Below are 26,589 nucleotides of genomic sequence, written 5' to 3' on the forward strand. Positions count from 1 at the left end.
TTTAGCGTTCAAACGCTTCACCGACGTAACGATCAAATCTTCAGAAGATTTGCGTTTACCTTTGTTTTGACGCATTTTGCAAGCAAAGTTCTCTTAAAAAGATGGCTTCGTTTGTAAAATACAACAAAATGTCAGGTGGGGTTAGTCTTGAAAAGACTGTTTAGAATTTTGGAAAGTAACTCAGGTAGTCTTTAAAAAGACTGTGAATTTTGTTTGAAATAACTCTGAGCTTAGGTAGTAAAAAATACCGCAGCTCTAGTGTCCGTTCACCTCGAAGGTTCGCAAGACACTGATGCAATTTTTATTAATTATTTTATTCGTTCCAGCTCTGTACAAACAGTTTCCAGAGTGCTTTTTGCTGGACGTGGACCAGTAAGAGGAAAAGGACAATGAAAATGCGTTGGTGGTGTTGGACTTCTAGCGGAATCTCAAAAGCGCCATTATCAAAACTCAGTCTTCTTCCTGGAGATACTTTCGGCCGAGAACATTCTCCGGGTGAAGGCGATCGAGGTGGACAAACTTCCCACGGGGCAGCACTCGAACATTGGAAGGGTAGACAAGCAGAACCTTTCCAAAAGTGGTTGGCCATCGTCGGACCAAAAGGAGTCGGTTTGTATTTCCTTCTTGTACAACGGCCAATCCCGTCATTAAGCGAAATTCAGAAAATTATGGCTGCAGTGAAAGTGAATATTTCAAAAACAAAGTGCCAGACCAGTGCAAACTAATATAAATGAATAAACATAATCAAAAACATAAACAAAGTGAATTTTATTTTGAAAATAACCTCAAAATACCGAAATGACAGCACACGACAAACGCACGACATCCTAAATAACAAAACCGTGCGACGTCGGTCGAATGTCGTACGACAATGTCGAACAATTTCGATTATCGATCGTACGACAAATACGACATTTTGGTGCAAAAACGTCTGACATTCGTGCGACGTCGTACGATTGCACGGACGACAAACGACGGACGTCCGACGGACTTTTCAGTCAGGGTTATTATGATTCGTTTTTCTTCGCCGAATGTACATGGCGCTTTGTTCATGTTGCTTTTTTTTCATCACGAGGTTCATGTAGTCTTTTGTTTGACAGGTTAACAGGGCTATATAAACAGGGACTGCTGATGGCAGAGATTTTGTTTATGTTACTTTATTTAAAATCATGATTAAACAGACTTTACTGAAGTAACTTTTGCTCATTAGGAGTACTTTCAGAATATGCAATTACTCAGAAAGTGTCAAAATGTACATGATGCCTTTTGAAATGTTACCGTCGAATTATTTACATGTTTCGGGATTATTTTTCAAGTGAGTGACTAAGTAACGGTCAAAAGAACATGTTGCCGGTAGTTGGAAGCAATTTTATATCTTCGCTTTGAAATCGTTAGCATTATGATCAAAAGTGCATTAAGAGCGAGTCCACGAACAGGGCATACCCCTTTGTATGGGACGTCGTTTGGACCTCACCAATCTGCCTGAAATTTTCAGGGGTTGTTTGTACATATAAAACTAGCATCAGGCCAAAATATGAGCACTCTAGGTCAACGGGAAATGGGGCAAATCGGGACACAAAGTTTGAAGGTTCAAAAACGTCAAAAATCTTAAAAAGGCTATAACTTAGGCAAAATTCAATTTATTTTCAAAATTCAAAATGCATCCAAAAGGGCTTAAAAAAAATGCAACAAAATGCAGGGAGAAGCACCCTAATTGGTTAAATCTAAAGGGAGTTATTGGCATTTTAGTGAAAAAAATAGCATAATTTTCAAACTCAAATAAAAAAGTCTTCCATCCAGTTATCAACTCGGTTCGACCTGCAGTTTGTAGAGGACATCTGGGACTACCATTTGAGACAGAGAACGCTTTGGGTAAGGCAGTTTAACATATTAAATAGACACTTTTACTTTTAGTGAATTTTTTGGTTGTAAATTTTTGCTCGGGGGACCCCTTAGATCACATTTTCTGGTGATAATTTTATCATATTCGTGTTCCTGAGACAATTTCACAATAGAAACATGCATAAAAATGTTTATTTTGATCCATTTTAAACCTTTAAAAAATAAAAGTTAAAAAAATCTTCGATTCACATTTACTGAAAATCAAGCTCGTTTCCAAGGATACTAGATGACACCAGAAAAAAGCAGCTTTTTAATTTTTTTTAAAGGGTTAAAATGGATCAAAATAAACATTTTTATGCATGTTTCTATTATGAAATTGTCTCAGGAACACGAATATGATGAAATTATCAACATAAAATGGGATCCAAGGGGTCCCCCGAGCAAAAATTTACAACCAAAAAATTTACTAAAAGTAAAAGTGTCTATTTAATATATTAAACTGCCTTACCCAAAGCGTTCTCTGTCTCAGATGGTAGTCCCAGATGTCCCCTACAAGCTGCAGGTCGAACCGAGTTGATATCTGGATGGAACACTTTTTTATTTGAGTTTGAAAATTATGCTATTTTTTCACTAAAATACCAATAACTCCCTTTAGATTTAACCAATTGGGATGCTCTATCCTGCATTTTGTTGCATTTTCAAAGCCCTTTCGGATGCATTTTGAATTTTGGAAATAAATTGAATTTTGCCTAAGATATAGCCTTTTTAAGATTTTTGACGTTTTTGAACCATTTAACTTTGTGTCCCGATTTGCCCCATTTCCCGTTGACCTAGAGTGCTCATATTTTGGCCAGATGCTAGTTTTATATGTACAAACAACCCCTGAAAATTTCAGGCAGATTGGTGAGGTCGATGTGAGATGGGTATGCTTTGCTCGTGGACTCGCTCTTAAATTAGATCTTTTTGGCCAGGTAAGTTGCATACATTTGCGTGCTTACTCGAGGCGGTGCCGTTGCTGGTAAGTTTACAGCCTAAATAGTATTTTTGGAGCTTTAATCGAGCATCAAACTCTCCATATGACGAAGATAGGTGTTTGATTAGAAAGGGTATATTTCCCCTATTTCTTATTTAGAATGATTGTTATCGAAAATAAATACAAACAAATTAGAGTGTGTCGGTTTTTCGATTTGTGGTCACCTGATACCCCATAAGTGCACAGACCCCTCATATCACTTCATCACTTACCACTCCAAAACATAATGAAGAATTATCCATGCTCTCCAGCAATCGATTATATGATTGTTTGACACATTTTTGTCATGTTGCGAATCTAACAGATTTGTGAGAATCTTATGAATTGATTGGACCATGCGAGAAATATATTCAAACTCGAGTATGATATAGCCGAGCTTTTCGATTAATTCATGGATATAAAGTAGAGCCGAATTTATCGATCTGGCAAATTCAATACTGTATGAACCATTTCTCGATATTATAAAATAGTTGTCCGTAGAATACTTTAATACTTTTTCAGCCCAAGAAATACAATCCTACAGAAAGAAATAGAAAAGTAAAAATTATATTTTTGTGGAGGTTTGGTGGGGCTTGGTGTTAAAAAAATACATATTTGGTTTATTTTTGAAAAGTTGTATGCTTACCTGAAAATTGCCAAGCCTCCACAAGCTTTCTAGTAAAACTTCCATTTGTGCATGTTTATTTAATGGATGTTCATAATACAAGTGACTTCCACATGATTCATTCAAGCATTTCTTAAGGATGTGTATAACTTCTTCATATTTGCCAGTTTCATACAATGATTTTATGTTTTGCATATTTATCTTAAGTTCTAAAGATGCTATATAAACTTTCACAGATGATAAATCAAAATAATTAGTAAAACTAACATTTGGAAGGAGTACAAAAAAAAAATCATTCTGATCTGAAATAAAAAGTAAGAGCTGAAAAAAAACGAATAATAACTTAATAACTACAGTCTCCAAGAAAAAAAATCTACATAGAATAAAACATGTGAATTTACACAACACTGAAATGATGTTTCAAAACCAGAAATTCAATTTATCTGCTGTGTTGTACGTAAAGAACCTTCTCGTAATGTAAAATTCGACGTAATCATAAGTAATCGTAATGTAAAATTCGACGTAATCTACCCGCATAAAGTTTTACTATAAATCAACAGTAGATTTTATGGTTATCACACGATAAATTCTATGGTTATTTCTACCATGATTCTACAGTAGCCTTTATGTTTTTTCACCATAGAATATATCTTATTTTGGGAATTTACTATAAAAAAGGGGTATTGTTAGGCACAGTCACCATAAAAATTTCGACTTTTCCCCATACAAAAAAAAACCAAAAACTATACATTCTACCGTATTTTCATTGATGCCTTTTCCGTCAAAAAAATTACCCTGACCATAGAAAACATCATACATTTATAATAAAAACAGTAACCATTACAATGGATTGCACAGTAAAATTATAGTTCTTCGTGGTTTTTTCCCCACTAAATATTACTGTAAAAACCATAATCGGACAATGGAATAAATAAGCATTACAATAAATTGCATAGTAAAATAATAGTTCTTTATGGTTTGTTCCCCACTAAATGCTACTGGGCAAAACTATATTCGGACGATGAAATAAATAATAACTACAGTTCGTTTTAATGTATTTTTATGGTTATTTTAGTATTTTAAATAATCAAATATTTATGCAGATTGATTTCTTCTTTTGATTGTTTTCACAAAAACGATGAGCTCTTCTTGACGTTTTCTTTCGCGATTTAATTTCAAGCTCTCGATCAGCTGAAGCCGGTCCGGATCTTGGTTCTCTCCGAGCGAATGGTGCGTCCGTACTAACCAACGGTCCCTTCTCCGGTTTCCGGATTGATCTACTGGTTTGTTTGATGCTAAAAGTTTAAAAAAAAACTTAATTAAACACAAATTAAACTTTTTTTCTTAACACATAACTTACCTACGATTTTTGCCTCAAAAAGTCCGCCTAGCAGCCTCAACGTGCTGCTTCCGGAAGATTTAATACATGTCGCAGGTGGAACTTTAATCATGCTTCAGGTTCTCGACAGTCACGAGGCCAGATTCGGTACTAGTAAAAAGAAATTGATTAAAATGGGATTGAATTCTGCCTTTTATTTCATTAATAAATATTTATCAATCTGCCAAATGTTAACATTAAGTGCATGCACAAAAATATTCGTATTCATTTGTCCGACTAAACTCGCAAACGTCAAAAAACTCGGAAAAAGATCCAGCAGCAATTTTTGATAATTTGACGTTTGCTGATTTTGGTTATGTTGATTCTTGCAAAGGCAATAGGTATATAGAGTTATCTACGTGCGCATGTATTGCGTGTACGTACACGAAAAAAAAGTGAGGTTAAATTTTGTACCGGCCAGCAAAACAAATGGTGTGCTAGTGTGTGTGAGATCGGGCTTAGATAGCACCCGCAGAATTGCAAAATTTGTGCAGCTTCTGCAGAATTCTGCAGCCAGCAAAAGTCACTTTTTGCAGCGCATTCTCGTACTTTTCTGCAACTATCTCGTTTGCAGCAGTTCTGCAAGAGAGCAAGAGAACGCGACATTTACATAAGATGCTAACCAGCAGAAGAAAGAAGAAACTACCTGCAGAAAAGTAGTGGAACAATTTTGCTTCAACTTCTGCCTCTCTCTTTGCAAAAGTTTTGCCTGAGAGAGAAGTAGCTTTTGGTTGCAGAATTCTACGGTACGAGAATAGACCTAATACTTGTCACTTATGATGCTGATATACACTTAATGTTAATATTTAGCGCATTGGTCTTTTTCATGGAAAACGCTAGAAAATTAAAACCTTATGAAACTCACTTTACGAGAACGAGAAGACTTTTGCAGGGATGGCCTCCCCGCCACTCGATCCCAGCACGTCCACGCTTTTCAATGGTCCTTGAAGAAAACGAGCTGCGTTTCGTGTTGGTGATCACCATCCGGAACGAACCCTCGACGGCAACAGGCGCTGAGCCTGGTTATCCTTGTTCTGTAGAAGAAAACAACAACAAAATAATGAGCGGCTGAAGCAGGCCATGGAAAATTACTGTTGCTACTGTGCGGTAGGATTCCGCCCTCCATTTCACCAACTTCCAAATACTCACCAACATTCGATCCGATTCGGTTAGGATTTGTCCATCCAACACCCAGAACTCGTTCACCTTCTTGAGACAGCGCCGGATGTGACAAAAACACGGACACACGCGATTTGATGCGGAAAATTCCGATACCGAACTGCAGCCAACACGAAGCATGATTGAACACGCGCAAGAGGAAAAGTTTGACAGCTCGGTCAATCATGCACGCAAAACGGAAATTAGGTATAAATGACTATAATAAAATTACTAAGGGAGCGTTCTTTTATTCCGTAACGCAGTTCGGGGCGGGGGGGGGGGGGTTGTCAGCGTCTGTTTTGAAAATTGGGGAAGGGGGTGGGGGGGGGTCTTGGTGATAAAAATAATGTTACGTAACGCAAAATTACAGGGTGGTCAAAAATCCCAAATTTTGTGTTACGTAATATAAATCCTCACCCTAATCGCGTTTTTGTACGGGAATTCCTAAATTTTACGTATTATTGAAGAACCAAAATACCTAAATTTTAGGTATTTTCTGGAAAAGTGAGGGATCTAAAATTACTTAAATTAAGGAATAATCCAAGATGGTGGACCACGACTATTCCTAATTTCTAGGTAAAAATGCCTAAATTACTGATATTAAGCTATAATCCAAGATGGCGGACCATAAGTATTTATTACTAAATTCAAGACATACAAACCTTAAATTCAGGGAATTTTCTGTGAAAGTGAGGGATTCAAAATTACTAATATTTAGACATAATCCAAGATGGCGGACCACGATTATTCCTAATTTCTAGGCATAAATACCTAAATTTGAGGTATTTTCTAGAAAAGTGAAGGATCAAAAATTACTTTCATTAGGAATAATCAATGATCAAATCAAGTATTATCCTAGAGATATACAGGCAGAAGAAAATAATGGTTTAAATGATATTATTATTTTTATTCACATAAACCACAACTATTTTATAAATGTTCTGACCTAAAAATAAATATTGAATGAGTTGAATATTTTAACATTATAAAATTATATAATATTTTAATATTTTTAACATTAAATTTGATTTTTTTATTTTTTAAATTTTGTATTCCACTTTTTTTTAATATTTTAATATTGTAATATTGTAATATTGTAATATTGTAATATTGTAATATTGTAATATTGTAATATTGTAATATTGTAATATTGTAATATTGTAATATTGTAATATTGTAATATTGTAATATTGTAATATTGTAATATTGTAATATTGTAATATTGTAATATTGTAATATTGTAATATTGTAATATTGTAATATTGTAATATTGTAATATTGTAATATTGTAATATTGTAATATTGTAATATTGTAATATTGTAATATTGTAATATTTTAATATTTTAATATTTTAATATTTTAATATTTTAATATTTTAATATTTCAATATTTTTATATTTTGATATTTTAATATTTTAATATTTTAATATTTTAATATTTTAATATGTTAATATTTTAATATTTTAATATTTTTATATTTTCAATACTTTTATTACATGATTCGCATTATTTAAAAAAATCGTTCAAAAAAGTTCACACTATGCAACTATAACATTACAATGAAACTTACTGTAACAAAAAATTAAAAAAATGCATTATGAGATTTCCAATAACAAAACCATAATATTTGCTGTATTCATGAAATGTACAGTAGTTTTATTGTTTCAATTTATAACATTTCCAATAACAAAACCATGAAATTTGCTGTAACCATGAAATCTACGATAGCTTTATCGTCATTCCAATGAAGTTAAAAAAAATCAACCATAAACTTACCATAAATATTATAATATTTATTGTAACTTCATGGTTTTGACAATGCAAATCATCATATAATTTATAATTTTTTTTTTATAAATTTACTCGGATAAACGAAAACTATATCGATTGTGGTGAGGAACTTAAAAAACACCTTATGAGTTATGGTCACCATTTGTAATAATGTTATTTGGCGGACCATGATGACTATTTGTCAAATGGTCACCATAAGTAATAGAGTTATTTTAATGTTTGTAATGGTAAACAATTTTCTTGATGACTTTAAAAAACTATTTGCAGATGTTTTATCAAATGGTTACCCTAAATCATAAGGTAATTTTAATGTTCAAATGGTTCATATTGATTCACGATTACCATATAGAAACATTAAATCACGGTCTGTGATTGAATACCCATTTGAAAAATAGTTAGAATTTGCAAAAAGCGTTTACCAAATTTGACTAAGTTTTGTTTTCAAATACCCTGACTGAAAAGTCCGTCGGACGTCCGTCGTTTGTCGTCCGTGCAATTGTACGACGTCGCACGACAATGTCGCGCGACTTTCGCACGAATGTCAGACGTTTTTGCACCAAAATGTTGTATTTGTCGTACGATCGATAATCGAAATTGTTCGACATTGTCGTACGACATTCGACCGACGTCGCGCGGTTTTGTTATTTAGGATGTCGTGCGTTTGTCGTGTGCTGTCATTTCGGTATTTTGAGGTTATTTTCAAAATAAAATTCACTTTGTTTATGTTTTTGATTATGTTTATTCATTTGTATTAGTTTGGACTGGCCTGGCACTTTGTTTTTGAAATATTTACTATCACTGCAGCCATAATTTTCTTAATTTCGCTTAATGATGGGATTGGCCGTTGCACAAGAAGGGAATACAAACCGACTCCTTTTGGTCCGACGATGGCCAACCACTTTTGGAAAGGTTCTGCTTGTCTACCCTTCCAATGTTCGAGTGCTGCCCCGTGGGAAGTTTGTCCACCTCGATCGCCTTCACCCGGAGGATGTTCTCGGCCGGAAGTATCTCTAGGAAGAAGACTGAGTTTTGATAATGGCGCTTTTGAGATTCCGCTAGAAGTCCAACACCACCAACGCATTTTCATTGTCCTTTTCCTCTTGCTAGTCCACGTCCAGCAAAAGCACTCTGGAAACTGTTTGTACAGAACTGGAATGAATAAAATAATTTAAAAAAAATGCAGGATTCAAGAATTTAAAAATTTTAAGACATGACGTGTTTTATAAATATTTTGCATTTCAAAATTTTGAGAAAGAAAGATTCATGTTTTGAAATTTAAAAAGCTGACTTTCATCAGAATTGTTGGGTTTAAAAAAAATGAAACATGTTATGTTTGATTTTATTGTGGGTAGCAGTGAGGTTCTGATGTATCCAATGACAAAAATAAAATATTTTCGAAATGCCGTTGCAAATATTTTTCAAAGTTAATATCAAAGTTATAAATAATATTTATAAAAAAACCTTAAATATTTGAAATCACAAAATTGTAAAACAAAAAAATAGATAAATTTAAAAACTTATTATCTAGTTTATTATTGTATTTTTTTAGAATTACAAACCTCAAGATATTAGGAATCAGACATTTTAAAATTATTAAAATATTAATACGAAGAATTTTAAAAGTATTAAGACTTTCAAGCATTTTTAAACTTCTAAATTATTTGGAATATAAAAACTTGAAGAATTAAAATACAATTTTTCAGAATATCAGAATGTAGAATTTTCGAATACTAGATTTTAAGAGTTCTGTAAAGCCGAAAATTTCACAATTTTAGAATCTATGAATGTAGGAATTTAAGAATTGTATTATGTTAGTAGTTTATGTTTATGTTAGTAATTTAGAGTTTTAGCATTTTTTAATGCCAGAATTAATGTTATATTGAGAATTTTATTAGAACTGGGATCTTTAATTTTTTTCAAATTCTTAAGATTATTAATAACCTCGAATTTTCTCATTTCAAGATTTAATGGTTTTTTAAACTATGCAATTTGAAAAATTTGCAAGAAGCAAGGAATTGTGGAAATTTAAAAATTTAAGAATGTTGGAATTTTTTAACTTAATTTTTTTATTTTTTTTTATTAAAAATAAAAATTTATGGAATTTTAGATTGATAGTATTAGGAATTTTAGAATCCTCGATTTTTTTAATTTAGGATTTCAGAAGTTAAAAATTTTGGAATTTTAAGAATTTTTAGTTTTTTATTTCAGAACGAAAGAGTTATATTTTTTTTATTTTTGGATTTTAAAATTTTAAATATATCATTTAACCTCCAAATTTTAAAGAAACTAAATCTTTTTAGAATTTTTGAAATTAGGATTTCAGAAGTTAAGAATTTTGAAATTTTAAGAATTATTAAATGAAAAAATCTTAAATTCAAAATTGTGCAATTTCAAATTTGAATATTTTTCTTCGTCGAATTATTGGTTTTATGTTTATGTTTAGTTTTGCGTCATACAAACGCACTCCCAACAAACCTCATCCAAAACACTACTCACCGGTTTTTATTCACGCGGAACAGTGATTGACTCCCGAGCTTGAATGTTCCGTCTCCCTCCTTCTGTTTCCGACACATGCAACACTCGGACACTCCTTCTCCTTTGGAAATGCAACTTCCGCGGAAAGCAAAACACCAATCCGCTTTCTCAATCGCAGACCGATTCCTTCCGATACCGTCCTCCGGCATAGTCCATGGACATGGCCCACCGAATTAACGATATGTCCCTTCACCGCCACGAAAACCGAAATCTGGAAATCCAGAACATAAGACTATGATTTGGCCGTTCGCCACTCCAGCCGAAACTTTCCGGAAAAGTAACACAACTTACCAAAATCCTCCAGTAGCCCAACAGCAACGACAACTAGTTCAATTCGGTTGAAATCAAGTCCAAACAAGATCAACTGAAGAGAACTGTCAAACTGTTTGCGTCGACGAAAATCGTGACGTCGAAATTAAGGAAAATCGATGGAAAAAACAATGTCGCGCATGTCGAGTGTTTGTCGTGCGTTTGTCGTCTTTTCGACCAATCGATATCGAAACGGTAAAATCAAAACCGTGCGACAACTCGTACGACGTGCGACATTTTTCAAACAGGGTAAAAGAATCAAACTTTTTTGTCTGTAGCTTCATAAGGGGTTGGGTTTGTGCTGGAGTCGGATTTGGGCAACTTCCGGAACAAGATTTTGTCTGACTAAGTTGCCGAAAAGTGTACGATCTACTCAACGATGGTGGGGCTGATAAAAGCGAAGAATTACAATTTTGGCGGAGAGTTTGTGAACCATATGGTAAAGGCATTCGGTGAAGTGTTCGTCGTGCAGCTGCACCAGTAGTACCAAGTTATGTGGACATCATTTGGCTTACTTGGCCCTGGATTTCACCCACATTAGAGCTGCCAAAGAAAGCCAATCCGAAGTTTACCAATTTTAATTGACAGAATCTAAACCAACAAAAAGAGAAAACAAACGGAGGAGCTCAAGAACAAAAAGGCTAGAAATGTCGGTTCCTTTTGATGCCATACAATTCCTTTGAGTTTCGTTGACGATTCAATTTTAAGCAACAATTTTTTTTTTGTGATAATTGTTACTTTATTTTAATTGTATGAGCGAATCATTTTTCAACAGATAATTTTGGATTTACGGCATATTTGCGAGAGCAGGTAACGAGCGTAGCGAGAGAAGAGAAACGAAAGAGCGCACCAGGCAGAGTATTATTACTCTGCTTTTCGCGCTCTCTCGTTTCTCTTTTCTCGCTATGCTCGTTACCTGCACTCGTTGCAGGCTGGCGCAGGCAAAAACAGTCTGAGGTTTGTGCGGCTGGTTGTTGTCTACATTTTGTGCGCAGGTATAATTTTCAAACAAATCATTTGATTTACCAGATACTTTGTTTACATTTTTCTTGTTGATCATTGCAGCGCCGTTGAGAACTTGAAACAACGGAACAGCTGGTGCTGAAGGATTCGGCGGCAGCCGACCGATAAAACAAAATCGAAGCGAACGCAGGTTTGGACGACTTTGGCAGTATGATCAACCAAACAGAATCGGCAATCAACTAGAATTAAAGCCAAAAAAGTTTTAATATTATTATTGTGAACCATCCGTCAAAAAGTGAACAATTCTGTAAAAAATGGTAGGTAAAAAATGCTAGAAAAACTATTAAAAACCATTTGAAAACTATTACTCAAATAGTGGAACTGGGAGAAAATCCCGGATAAACGAAAACTATATCGATTGTGGTGAGGAACTTAAAATAACCTTATGAAATATAGTCACCATTTGTAATAATATTATTTGGCGGACCTCGATGACTATTTGTCAAATGATTACCATATGTGATAGAGTTATTTTAAGGTTCATAATGGTCAACCATTTTTACGATAACTTTGAACTATTTGCGGATGTTTTCTCAAATGGTTACCCTAAATCATAAGGTTATTTTAAAGTTCAAATGGTTCAACTGGCGAACCTTCATGACTATTTATCAAATGGTTACCATTAGTAATAGAATTATTTTAATGTTTGTAATGGTCAACAATTTTCTTGATGACTTTAAAAAACTATTTGAGGATGTTTACTCAAATGGTTACCCTAAATCATAAGGTAATTTTGAAGTTCAAATGGTTCATATTGATTCACAAGTACCATATAGAAACATGAAATAACCATTTGGAAAATGGTTACAATTTGCAAAAGTGTTTACCGAATTTAAATAAGTTTTGTATTCAACGAGGGGAATGTCACTCCGCGATAACACACTAAAACGCACAAAAACTGGCTCGAAAAGCATCAACGCTACTCATCGTGCCGAGTTTTCACATAACGCCACCTTAAAGCAAGTTATCGCAAGTTAACGCGCGTTAAAGCGAGTTAAAGCGACCAGTTTCTGCTCGACTTTTGAACCAGGGAAATTTATCTTGCAACCTTGCCGTCGAGCAGTTTTTGGTCATGTTTGGCAACTCGGTATTTGTTTTTGTTTTTTCAAGCAGTTTTGACAGATAGAAACATTCAAAGCAAAACTTTGCTTTTTTTGTCAACGGCCAGAAAAATTGCTCCGCAGGAGAAAAGTTTCCGGGTAATTTTGTTGTTTAGCAGTGATTTTAATTGTGATTTTTATTGTTGTTTGTGATTGTGATCTTTCCCCAGCAAATCACCGAAACGTTTGCCGAGGAGGAGAAGGGGGAAATAGCCCGGCTATCCTCGTTTGCGGGGGCAATCGCGATCGGCGACCTGGTCAAGAGCACACTCGGCCCGAAGGGAATGGACATTATTCTGGTGGCGCACGGCCGCAGCGCCGGATAGGTTGAGGTCACCATCGACGGGGCGACGATTCTGAAGGCGGTCGGCGTAAAAAATCCGGCGGCGAAGATCCTCGAGGACATGAGTCGCTTCTTTGACAACGAGGTTGGTGATAGAACGACTTCCGCGACGGTGCTGGCGTCGGAGTTGCTGCGCGAGCCGGAAAAGCTGAACGAGCAAATGTTGCACCCGCAGACGATTATCGCCGGGTGGAGAGCGTCCACGCAGGCGGCACGTTCGGTGCTGATTGCCGTAGCTCAGGACAATTCGAAGGATGCGGAAAAGTTCATGGAAGAATTTGATGAACATTGCCTGAACGACGCTCAGCTCGTAGATTCGGTCCCAGCAAAAGTAGTACTTGGCCAAGCTGGTCGTCGATGCCGTGATGCGGTTGAAGTGATCCGGGGAATTGACCGCGATTCAGCGCATAAAAAAGACCGGTGGTTGCTTTAAGAAGTCGTTTCTGAACGAGGGTTTCCTGTTGGACAAGCGCGGTGTGCAGTGCACCAGTCGAAACGCATCGAGAACGCAAAGATCTTGATCGCCAACACGCCAATGGACACGGTCAAGTTCAAGGTTATTGCATAGAGCATCAAGATGGATTTGATAGCTAAGATTGCCGAGCTGGAGGTCACCGAGTAGGACAAAATTAAGGACAAGGTGACAACCCGGACCATCCCGGTTCGTCTCGGTCGTTGCAATCAGATCTGGCAGGTCATGATCGGCGAGGACACGCTGCTGCGCGTCGAGAGTTCCCTTAGGAGGATCTGTACCGTCGTAATCCGAGGGACAACCCAGCAGATCACCGACGAAGCGGATCGTTCGCTGCACGACGCCCTTTGCATGGTGGCCGCTACCGTCAAAGAGGTCCGTATCGTGTACGGCGGAGGTTGCCCCAAAACGCTGATGGCCTGTGCCGTGTTCAAACTGGCCGCGGAAACGACTGGTAAGAAATCGATGGCCATTGGAAGCGTTCGGTAGCGCTCTGCTCCAGCTGCGGATGACGATCGCCGACAACGAAGGGTATGAATCCGTTTGTAACGCTTAGCTAAACGAAGAGTACCTGATGCGGCTAACGATCAGCGACGACGATGAGCGCAGCATAATTGGAGGACGCAGACGGACCCCGAAAGCATTGAAACACTGGATGAGGAAGAAGTGAACGTGGATTTGGAATGCCTTCCGGAAGACGATCGGCACAAGCTGGAGGCGCAATATATTTATTTTTATTTAATACATAACTTTCATCGCTAAATAAATATATGAAAATATATAGAATATATTTAAAAATTCAAATATGATTAAATGATTTCACAATTTTCTCTCCTCGCACATTCCATCCGGAAGCTGCTAACTCGCTGAAGCCGGATCAGCAAGTGTTCAGCCAGGTTTGAGATGGCGTTAGATGCTGTTGTTTTGAAGGGTATCGTTCAACCTTGTAGGAGGGTTGATTGTGTTTTGCAGGATCGTCCTGGTACACTTTTCGCTTCTTGAACTTGTTGACAGGTGCCTATCGATGAATGCATCCGCGTATGGTCCATCATAACGTTGTACGTGGAACACATCAAATCCCTCGCTGTCCGGATCAAAGTGAAGCGTCCCTTCTGGATGTTGCCTGACCCGCGTTTCACACGACACGTACGACGAAACCTTCCTCAGTGTGCTCTCCACCTTCTTCACGCTCCGCCACGAACGAAACTTTCTTTTTGACCTTCCCTGACGCCTTCGCTTCTACCTTCCTCCATAAACTCTTCAAGTGCTCCTGCGCCTTCCACTGGAATGGAATGATGGAACCTTTTCGGGTGTGGTCCATCACGACGTTGCACCGGGTGCAAACCAACTTCCCCGAAAACGCATCCAGGTGGTTGCGTGTCTCCTTCGGCTATTGGCGCTCTAGGTCCTTGCAGGTCGTATTAACGGCGGCTTTGGCGAATTTGTTCAGGTACTTAACCTTTAGATGGAAGGTGGAAGATGATGAAAAAGAAGGTTCTACCTCATTTTCGTGGTCGTCGCAGTTCTCCGGTGACGGGAACCGGTCTAAAATTCCGATGGCAGACGATCGGTTCCAGCAAAACAAACTGCTCGATTGATTTGACAACGAGAACTGTCATATGCGTTTGACAGTTCTCGCTGTCAAAAAAATCGAGCAGTCTGATGCGTGAAAGCAACAAAAGGTAAGCCAAAAAGCAAGTTATCGCGGTTAACGCGAGTTAAAGCAACATAAAGCAGAAAAGCAAAAGATAGTGCTTCGAAGGTTAGAGAAGGGAGCATTATCGCTCGGTGAACGCAGGAGTGACGTCCCCCTCGGTATTCAAATGAAAGAATTAAACTTTTTTCTCTATAGCTTCATAAGGGGTTGGGTTGGTACTGGAGTCGGATTTGGGCAACTTCCGGAACAAGATTTTGTCTGATTAAGATGCCGAAAAGTGTACGATCTACTCAACGATGGTGGGGCTGATAAAAGCGAAGAATTACAACATTGGCGGAGAGTTTGTGAATCATACGGTAAAGGCAGTGAAGTGTTCGTCGTGCAGCTGCATCAGTAGTACCAAATTAGGTGGACATCATTTGGCTTACTTGGCCCTGGATTTCACCCACATTTGAGCTGCCAAAGAAAGCCAATCCGAAGTTTACCAATTTTAATTGACAGAATCTAAACCAACGAAAAGAGAAAACAAACGGAGGACCCGGGCAGACGGTAATAACAAAATTCATGCCATTTCAATAACTAAATACTGTTAAAATAACAAAAAGTGTTATGGAATCTTCTTGAAAAATCCATTTTTGCATAAGGGTTTAATAACAGTTTATGTTATCATAACAAAATTTGTTATTGGTCTGATATTGGTTGAAAGCCAAAACAACTTTGCAATAACATTTTTTGTTATGGAAGAATACCTGCAACTGTTATTGGGATGATCGGATTAGTTGTTAAAATAACAAAAAAATAATAACAAAGATTTGTTGAAGAATCACTAAAAATGTTATTAGTCTGTTATTACAATAACAATCCCGAGCAGACGGAAATAACTTGGGAAGGTCAGTTTTTGATATTGTGAGAAGATCGAAATATGTTATTGGGATGATCGGATTAGTTGTTAAAATAACAAAAATCAATAACAAAGATTTGTTCGAAGAATAACTTAAACTGTTATTGTGTTGTTATTGCAATAACAAACCAATAACACAGAAGGAATCATGAAGGAATAACAAGATTTGTTATTTTGTGCGGAGAGGTGGAGCAGCATAATAACAAAAAATGTTATTGAACTGGTTTGTCTCCATAACAAAAAAAGTTATTGTTTTGGTTTATTTGTAATTTGCAAATAAACCTGCAGTTGCCATAACTCCTCTGTACTAGTCAGGGCTGCAGAGTTGGGTACCTCCAAGCGACTTTGAATCCATACTTGAAGACAACTCCGACTCTGGATGCAGGATATGACGTCAACGACGACTTCAGCTCTCCAAAAATACCCGACTTCAGAGACTCCGACTCCAAGTAAAAGTTGCTGAAAATTTGCTGAATCCGATGCAGTCTCCGAGGTCTCACTCCAGCTCGAACTTCAACGTCAGCTCCGACTTCCTGGCTCGGTGAAAATAATAACAGTTTTTGTTATTCACACTTCAAAAATTCTCAATAAATAAATCAATTCCGTTAGGGAATATAACAAAAATAACAAAAAAATTAACTCTCAAAAGTTAATTTTATCGGATTAATTTTAGCTTGAAACCCCATTTCATGGTGAAATAAATGACCCCGATGAAATTGGTCAAAATTATATCATAGTTCTAGCCAATTTTAGTAAAATCCCTTAGGGTGTATATCAAATAATAAAAAAAAATCAACTTTCAAAATTACAACTTTTTAGAATAATTTTAGCTTAAGGACCCCATTTCATGGCCAAAATAATGAACCCGACGAAATTAGTCATAATTATTCCATAGTTCTAACCATTTTAAACAAAGTCCTTAAGGGGGTATATCAAATAATTAGAATAGAATAATTAGCTTAAGGACCCCATTTCATGGCCAAAATAATGACCCAGACGAAATTGGTCGAAATTATCCCATAGTTCTAACCATTTTAAACAAAGTCCTTTAGGGGGTATATCAAATAATTAGAAAAATCAACTTTTAAAATTTCAACTTTTTAGAATAATTTTAGCTTAAGGACCCCATTTCATGGCCAAAATAATGACCCAGACGAAATTGGTCAAAATTATTTCATAGTTCTAGCCAATTTTAGTAAAATCCCTTAGGGGGTATATCAAATAATTGAAAATATCAACTTTGAAAATTTCAACTTTTTAGAATAATTTTAGCTTAAGGACCCCATTTCATGACCAAAATAATGACCTCGACGAAATTGGTCAAAATTATCCCATATTTGTAGCCAATTTTAGTAAAGTCCCTTAGGGGGTATATCAAATAGTTAAAAAAATCAACTCTCAAAATTTCAACTTTTTAGAATAATTTTAGCTTAAGGACCCCATTTCATGGCCAAAATAATGACCCTGACGAAATTGGTCAAAATTATCCCATAGTTCTAACCATTTTAAACAAAGTCCTTCAGGGGGTATATCAAATAATTAAAAAAAATCAACTTTCAAAATTACAACTTTTTAGAATAATTTTAGCTTAAGGACCCCATTTCATGGCCAAAATAATGACCCTGACGAAATTGGTCAAAATTATCCCATAGTTCTAACCATTTTAAACAAAGTCCTTTAGGGGGTATATCAAATAATTAGAAAAATCAACTTTTAAAATTACAACTTTTTAGAATAATTTTAGCTTAAGGACCCCATTTCATGGCCAAAATAATGACCCTGACGAAATTGGTCAAAATTATTTCATAGTTCTAGCCAATTTTAGTAAAATCCCTTAGGGGGTATATCAAATAATTGAAAATATCAACTTTCAAAATTTCAACCTTTTAGAATAATTTTAGCTTAAGGACCCCATTTCATGACCAAAATAATGACCTCGACGAAATTGGTCAAAATTATCCCATATTTGTAGCCAATTTTAGTAAAGTCCCTTAGGGGGTATATCAAATAGTTAAAAAAATCAACTCTCAAAATTTCAACTTTTTAGAATAATTTTAGCTTAAGGACCCCATTTCATGGCCAAAATAATGACCCTGACGAAATTGGTCAAAATTATCCCATAGTTCTAACCATTTTAAACAAAGTCCTTCAGGGGGTATATCAAATAATTAAAAAAAAATCAACTTTCAAAATTACAACTTTTTAGAATAATTTTAGCTTAAGGACCCCATTTCATGGCCAAAATAATGACCCTGACGAAATTGGTCAAAATTATCCCATAGTTCTAACCATTTTAAACAAAGTCCTTTAGGGGGTATATCAAATAATTAGAAAAATCAACTTTTAAAATTACAACTTTTTAGAATAATTTTAGCTTAAGGACCCCATTTCATGGCCAAAATAATGACCCTGACGAAATTGGTCAAAATTATTTCATAGTTCTAGCCAATTTTAGTAAAATCCCTTAGGGGGTATATCAAATAATTGAAAATATCAACTTTCAAAATTTCAACCTTTTAGAATAATTTTAGCTTAAGGACCCCATTTCATGACCAAAATAATGACCTCGACGAAATTGGTCAAAATTATCCCATATTTGTAGCCAATTTTAGTAAAGTCCCTTAGGGGGTATATCAAATAATTAAAAAATTATCAGCTTCCAAAATTTCAACTTTTTAGAATAATTTTAGCTTAAGGACCCCATTTCATGGCCAAAATAATGACCCCGACGAAATTAGACAAATTTATCCCAAAGATCTAAACATATTTAACAAAAGAAAAAATAATAACAGATTGTGTTATGGACACTTAGAAACTTTTCCATTTGTGCGATTTATGGTAATTTTATTCCTAAGTCAGTATACCGAACGAATAACAAATTTTGTTATTAGGAGATTTTTTGAAATTTATAACATTTCCTCTTATTAGCGTGTTATTAAACATTTTCAATATAATATCACTTCAATACCAAATTTTGTTATTTTATCAGAAACTGTTATTATTTGTTCTTCTTTATGTTGAACTTCAGGATAAAATAATAACACTTTTTGTTATTTTAACAGGATTTGTTATTGAAATATTATTGATTTTGTTATTACCGTCTGCCCGGGAAGCGTGAAGAGATCATCACCGGTAACATCAGCTTGTCCCGGGGGAGTACCGACGCCAGAAGCGGCTACTCTAGCGTACGAACCTCCCCAACCGGGAGGGAACGCTGGTTTGGTCGATGGAACCGCTCCGCCGCCAGCTGCTGCAGCGTTCGAGCTCAAAGTCTTCGGAGGTTGGCGGGACGCTGGCGCTTTCTTCTTCTTGTCCTGCTCCTCGAGGTACTTTTTCCGCGCGGCACAGCCACGGAAATTCGCCGTGTGGTTTCCACCACAGTTCGCGCACTTGACGCGCGCTTTGTGCTGCTGGGCGTTTTCCCCCAGCTGGTCTTTCCGCGGAAGATTGCACCTTTCGGTGAAGTGGGTCTCACCGCACTTTACGCACCGGGGCGGAAGATTGCAGTTTCTTGAACCGTGTCCGAACTTTTGACAGCGGTGGCATTGGGCTGCGTCGGCGGGATTCTTCATGTAGAATCGCCACGTCACAAAGAATCCGTCCAGTGCTTTGATCCGCCGAAGGTCCTGGATTTTGACGGACCCACGATCGAAGTACAGGAGGTACAATGTGTACGTACCTGTCACCGTTATCGTCTTTGAGAGCACCTTAATCTCTCGAGGCTTAACCTTGATGCCCGATAGGTGTTCTTCCAGGTCGGAGATCGGGCGGTCCGGATATCCCTGAAGGACGATCTTCACTGGGACCTTCTCTGCAGGGTCAAATGTAAAAAACTTGAAGTTTCGCAACTTCAACTTCTTCACCACCATGTCGAAATTCAGTTTGTTATGTGTAATAACTTGCACTGACGTTTTACCTATTTTCAGACAATATTGGAGGCCCTCAAGCAACTCGTCAACATCGTCTGCCAGCGTATCCAAAATAAAAATTGGAGATGGACGTCGTTCCTTCGGAGATTTACATTTTTTCTTCTTTTCTTGCTTGCGCGCAAGTTCATCATCGTCATCGTCGTCGCTAGCACTGCTGCTGTCACTGGCGGTGTTGTTTTCTTCTCCACTCAGCATCTCAAATTCGTTGCTGGTGGGAACGTTGGAAGTGGTTGTTGTCGTGGTGCTTGTGGACGGCTGCTGCTGCTGCTGCTGGCCGGAAGTGCTTCCGGATGCCCGGGTCGATTGTCTCGTCCGTACAGGGGACTCACGTGGACGGTATGACACGTGTAAAAACGATGGATCGGTGACGTCACTGGGCACGCTCCCGTGCGCGATGGCGGTCGATGCGGCGTTGGTGTGTTTACCTTTCTGCACTCTGCCGGTAGATGAGCTTCGCGGGTTTTTCGAGGCCGCACTCGAACTGCCACGGCCACGGCCGGCCCTTGGCATGCTGGAGCAGCAAACTCGCGGGTAATCACGGTAAATTACGGCGAAAAAATCGAAAAGTTTGAAGAGCTCCGAACACTTGACTGTTGCTGGCTGGTGTTGCCAGTCCCGATGATCTAAAATTCTATAATTCTAAAATTCTATAATTCTGAAATTCTTAAAAATTTTAAGTTCCGAAATTCGAAATTTTTAAAAATGAAAATTTTCTGAATTAATTTTTGAATTTTAGGGTGCCTCAATACCAAAATCATTTATTTCAATTCGTGATATTTTTTTAAAATTTTGACTTTGTAAAATCCTTGAAAACTTTCAAAAGTTAAAAGATTTTTTTTACCATTTTAAATTTTTTTAAAACTTTTAAATAAAAAAAAAACAATTTTTAAAACTTAAAACAAAACTTACACTTGTATTTTTTTTTTAATTTTGTAATATTTTTTTTTATTTTAGTTTGTTAAAGTTTTTAAATTTGTATTTTATTGAAAATTTAAAAAAAAATTAAGATCTAAAAAATCTGTTTTTTTTATTTTTAAAATTTTAAGAAACATATTAAGTTTTCAAATGCGTAATTAAAAAATAATGATCTTTGAAATTTTAGAATTTAAAAATATAAATTATTTCAATTTTAGAATTTACAGAATTTACAATTTTTGAATTTTAGAATTCATAATTTTTTGAATATTAGAATTCAAAATTCCAACTCGTGTTAGATTTTTTGTATTTATAAATTGAAGAATTTTAGTACTTAAGAATTAAGGAATTTTAGTGTTTAAGTTTTTGTCAATTAAAAAAAATCTTATTTTTGAATTTCATTTTTTTTCAAAAATATTTGAAGACTTTGAGAATTTGAAGAATTAATAAATTCTAGAATTTAAGAAAAGAATACTAACAATTTGCACAATATCAAGAAATTCAATAAATTTAGAATTTTCGAATTCTTACATTTTTAAATTCTGAAATGTTAGAATTTTACAACTTTACAATTTCAGCGTTTAAGTTTTTTAAAAATTTTAGTATTTTTGATTTTTTTATTTTTCAGTTTGGAATTATTGGATTGAAAAGTTGAGAATTTGTTTTGTTCCATTCTTCCTATTTTTAATTTCGATCGTCCAATCGCACTTCCAGCACACCTCACATGACTCACCAGTTCCATTGGTTCCATTAGGTATGCGTCGCAACATCCCGCGGACGGTAAAACACCAAACACCAACCGCTTCCACGATCGCAAACTGGTTCCTTCCCGTCCCGTCTTCCGGAATGGCCCGCCGAGTAAACCATATTTCCCGTCCTCCTCCTCCTCCGCCACGAAGACCGAAATCTGGAATACTTTGATTCGGTCACTCGCCCACTCCGGCCGGAACTTTCCGGCAGAAAAAGTAATTGAACCTAGTAAACAACTTACCTATTAACTGTCCAAAATCATCCAAAAGCCTAAAAGCAACAACAACTGGTTCGACTCGGTTGCAATCAAGTCCGAACAAGATCAACAGAAGAGAACTGTCAAACTGTTTGCGTCGACGATAATCGACGTCGAATTGAAGGTAAATCGATTGAAAAAACCATGTCGAGCATGTCGAGTGTTTGTCGTCCGTTTGTCGTCCTTTCGACCAATCGATATCAAAACGGTAAAATCACAACCGTGCGACAACTCGTACGACGTGCGACATTTTTCAAACAGGGTTCCGGCAGATTACGCAGATGTCACCACGAATCGTTTAGGTGTACGGTAAAGGAAACTAACATTTTGTGATTATTACTACCTTTTCCATAGAAAAATCAATCGAATAACCAAAAAGAAGTATAACTGTAAAAATTATATGAAAAGTGAGAAAATATACCAAAAACAGAAAGTTGTTTTGTTTTTTTGTATGCAAATAATCATATCATAGATTGGAATTGATTAAAACGTTAAAAGTAAATTTATATATATACCGTTAAACGGGGTGACTTTGGTAGCCAGGGTGACTTTGATAGGTTTGAGATTTTTCCGCAAAATGAATAGTACAAATTTAATACGTACGGAATGGTTTAGGATCATACTGTCCGTGGTAGAGAAGTCTTCAAAGTACCTCAAGAAGAACTTTCCATAAAATTTTTAAATGTTTAAAAAGTTAGTTAACTATAATTAAGAAAATGTTGAGGAAAAGCATTATTTCAATTTTTAAGGTAACTATTTTCCAAACACTATTGAAAAAACTTTTTTTCAAAAATAGTGCATGAACTTTGCGTTGCCTACCCCAGTACATGTTTTAAAAATAATAATATTGAGAAAAACCTTACCAGTTGGAAAATATTCAAAAAATAAATTGAAATCCTATCAAAGTCACCCCAGTTTACGGTACGAGTCAAGCCAATTATTGAATAAACTGCTCTTGAGTTATATCAGATTCAAAATTATTTCATACATAATAATTATTTTCCATTATTTTATTATGATATGTGAACCAAAACATTCCATTGTTATGATATGTAAACCAAAACAAGCATGAACATTGTTTGTTATAAATTTACCAAATATTAATGATGAATACACTTTGCAAGACTCTAACAATCTACCGAAATACCTGTAAAAAACATTTGAAGCCGGTTCTGGATCTGTTCATCATGAATATGAATTAATGCATTTCTGCAAATTATTAACAGTTTAAAATCACCTAAAACTCGTTTTGTTCCAAAGCAAATATGATTATGGTTATTGGAGATCATAATGGCTGCAATATCCCATAGAAACTGAAAAGAATTTCATCACAAAATGTATACTTGTTCAAAGAAAAAGAACAAAAATCATCAACATATAAAAGACAATAGTTTATAGGCCTTTAAAAAAACTCAAGATTTGCGGTGTTAAAAATTGAAAATGAAACAAAATATTTTTAATTATCTTTTAAGTTAAGTCGTGCCAAATTATAAATGGCCTTATGAGCTACAAAAAACTTAGCAAGTGAACAAAAATTTGAGCACAGGCCACAGCACAGAGCCACAGTGCCAAAGTCCAAATTGGGCTATTTTAATGATCCGCTTTAAAAAATCAAAGTATCTTTATCAAAACTAGCACCGTAAACTGGGGTCAATCGGGACACATGGGGCGAATTTGGGACAGCAGTTTTAACCATGCTGGAGCACAATATTTTGATTTTTCTGGTTGGTTTCGGTTAGAACAGACTCAGGCCAACAAAATGTGTACATCCATTTCCAAATTTAAAAGCTTTAAGTGCTCTAAAAACTGCTGTCCCTATTCAGACTGTAGTCCCGATAAACCCCAGATTACGGCACATATTTGTACTAGCTGGAACAAATAACCTGGATAAAGTATTCTTGAAGGGCATTAAGTTATTAAAGAAGAGAGACTGTTTTCATTCAAAAGGACGCAATATTACTGAATGCACAAATTGTTTTAATTTAAAAAGAATTGGCTGGCACATATATGTACTAGCTTGCACAAATAATCTGGGTGAAGTATTCTTGAAGGGCATGAAATTTACTAAGGCGTCATCCACAAAGAACGTCACGCTCTAGGAGGGAGGGGGGGATGTCGCAAGCGTGACAAAGTGTGACAGATGACGTCACGCTAGACTATTTTTTTGAATATTGAAAATTCAGTCTTTAAATATATTTAAAAAGATGTTTAATGTTTGATAAAGTTTACTCATGAATAAAACACAATACAAGGCTTCAAGAAACAGAGTTTTTGATAATAGATTTAATCATTACACTACTCGACAAAACAAAACTTGTGTCAAGGGATTGACGATATCTCATCGGTTCCTCAGAGAAAAGGCATCCCCGAATCCGATGCAATCGACAGAATTTGATTTTATGTCCACGCGGACTGACGAGAAGCTGGTAAATTTTTTAACATAAAAAAATCGAACAATTTAAAAAAAACTTGCGTCTCCTCCCAACTATATGAGCCATCTACAAAAATATGGAGGCGCCTGGTGCATAGCCATTTCCTTTAAGCACAACGGAAACAACCAATACAAATGTATAAAAAAGTTGTCAAGTTCGGGGGGTCCACAGCTAGCATTTTTTGTACGATTATAAAAATAAATATTAAAAGTTTAAAATTAAAATATTTGAAAAACATTTTTTTTAAATATATTTGTTTACTAAAATTTTATGTTTCTCAAAGGTCTATGGGTACTTCGGGATGTCCATGGTAATCCAAGGACTCCCTAGAGTTAAGATCTATGAGTCTACCGCCGTAACAAGCAAGAGGTCGTCGGATTTTGACCCCGGATTATGTGCGTATAGCATCAGTGGATATGGTAGACTACTATATGAATGTAATGGGATGTACATGGTCATCCAAGGACTCCCTGGAGTTAAGATCTACGAGTCTACCGCCGTAACAAGCAAGAGGTCGTCGGATTTTGACCCCGGATCATGTGCGTATAGCATCAGTGGATATGGTAGACTACTATATGAATGTAATGGGATGTACATGGTCATCCAAGGACTCCCTGGAGTTAAGATCTACGAGTCTACCGCCGTAACAAGCAAGAGGTCGTCGGATTTTGACCCCGGATTATGTGCGTATAGCATCAGTGGATATGGTAGACTACTATATGAATGTAATGGGATGTACATGGTCATCCAAGGACTCCCTGGAGTTAAGATCTACGAGTCTACCGCCGTAACAAGCAAGAGGTCGTCGGATTTTGACCCCGGATCATGTGCGTATAGCATCAGTGGATATGGTAGACTACTATATGAATGTAATGGGATGTACATGGTCATCCAAGGACTCCCTGGAGTTAAGATCTACGAGTCTACCGCCGTAACAAGCAAGAGGTCGTCGGATTTTGACCCCGGATTATGTGCGTATAGCATCAGTGGATATGGTAGACTACTATATGAATGTAATGGGATGTACATGGTCATCCAAGGACTCCCTGGAGTTAAGATCTACGAGTCTACCGCCGTAACAAGCAAGAGGTCGTCGGATTTTGACCCCGGATTATGTGCGTATAGCATCAGTGGATATGGTAGACTACTATATGAATGTAATGGGATGTACATGGTCATCCAAGGACTCCCTGGAGTTAAGATCTATGAGTCTACCGCCGTAACAAGCAAGAGGTCGTCGGATTTTGACCCCGGATCATGTGCGTATAGCATCAGTGGATATGGTAGACTACTATATGAATGTAATGGGATGTACATGGTCATCCAAGGACTCCCTGGAGTTAAGATCTACGAGTCTACCGCCGTAACAAGCAAGAGGTCGTCGGATTTTGACCCCGGATTATGTGCGTATAGCATCAGTGGATATGGTAGACTACTATATGAATGTAATGGGATGTACATGGTCATCCAAGGACTCCCTGGAGTTAAGATCTATGAGTCTACCGCCGTAACAAGCAAGAGGTCGTCAGATTTTGACCCCGGATCATGTGCGTATAGCATCAGTGGATATGGTAGACTACTATATGAATGTAATGGGATGTCCATGGTCATCCAAGGACTCCCTGGAGTTAAGATCTACGAGTCTACCGCCGTAACAAGCAAGAGGTCGTCGGATTTTGACCCCGGATTATGTGCGTATAGCATCAGTGGATATGGTAGACTACTATATGAATGTAATGGGATGTACATGGTCATCCAAGGACTCCCTGGAGTTAAGATCTACGAGTCTACCGCCGTAACAAGCAAGAGGTCGTCGGATTTTGACCACGGATTATGTGCGTATAGCATTAGTGGATATGGTAGACTACTATATGAATGTAATGGGATGTACATGGTCTTCTAAGGACTCCCTGGAGTTAAGATCTACGAGTCTACCGCCGTAACAAGCAAGAGGTCGTCGGATTTTGACCCCGGATTATGTGCGTATAGCATCAGTGGATATGGTAGACTACTATATGAATGTAATGGGATGTCCATGGTCATCTAAGCACTCCCTGGAGTTAAGATCTACGAGTCTACCGCCGTAACAAGCAAGAGGTCGTCGGATTTTGACCCCGGATTATGTGCGTATAGCATCAGTGGATATGGTAGACTACTATA

General features: G+C 36.6%; 1 long non-coding RNA gene and 1 pseudogene across 1 annotated transcript; one reads left to right on the forward strand and one right to left on the reverse strand.

Annotated features, from left to right (window-relative positions):
• Positions 1 to 4,522: 4,522 nt before the first annotated feature.
• LOC120429585 (uncharacterized) lies at positions 4,523 to 6,250 on the reverse strand. Its single transcript, XR_005607443.2, has 4 exons — positions 6,007 to 6,250; positions 5,723 to 5,891; positions 4,840 to 4,968; positions 4,523 to 4,774 (listed from the first exon to the last, which is right to left on the reverse strand). It is a non-coding gene; the product is annotated as an uncharacterized LOC120429585 (long non-coding RNA).
• Positions 6,251 to 12,911: 6,661 nt separating this feature from the next.
• On the forward strand, positions 12,912 to 14,853 carry LOC120429584 (T-complex protein 1 subunit beta-like; annotated as a pseudogene).
• The last annotated feature ends 11,736 nt before the right edge of the window (positions 14,854 to 26,589 follow it).

The sequence above is a fragment of the Culex pipiens genome, chromosome 1, assembly GCF_016801865.2.
Source record: "Culex pipiens pallens isolate TS chromosome 1, TS_CPP_V2, whole genome shotgun sequence".
Classification (NCBI taxonomy): domain Eukaryota; kingdom Metazoa; phylum Arthropoda; class Insecta; order Diptera; family Culicidae; genus Culex; species Culex pipiens.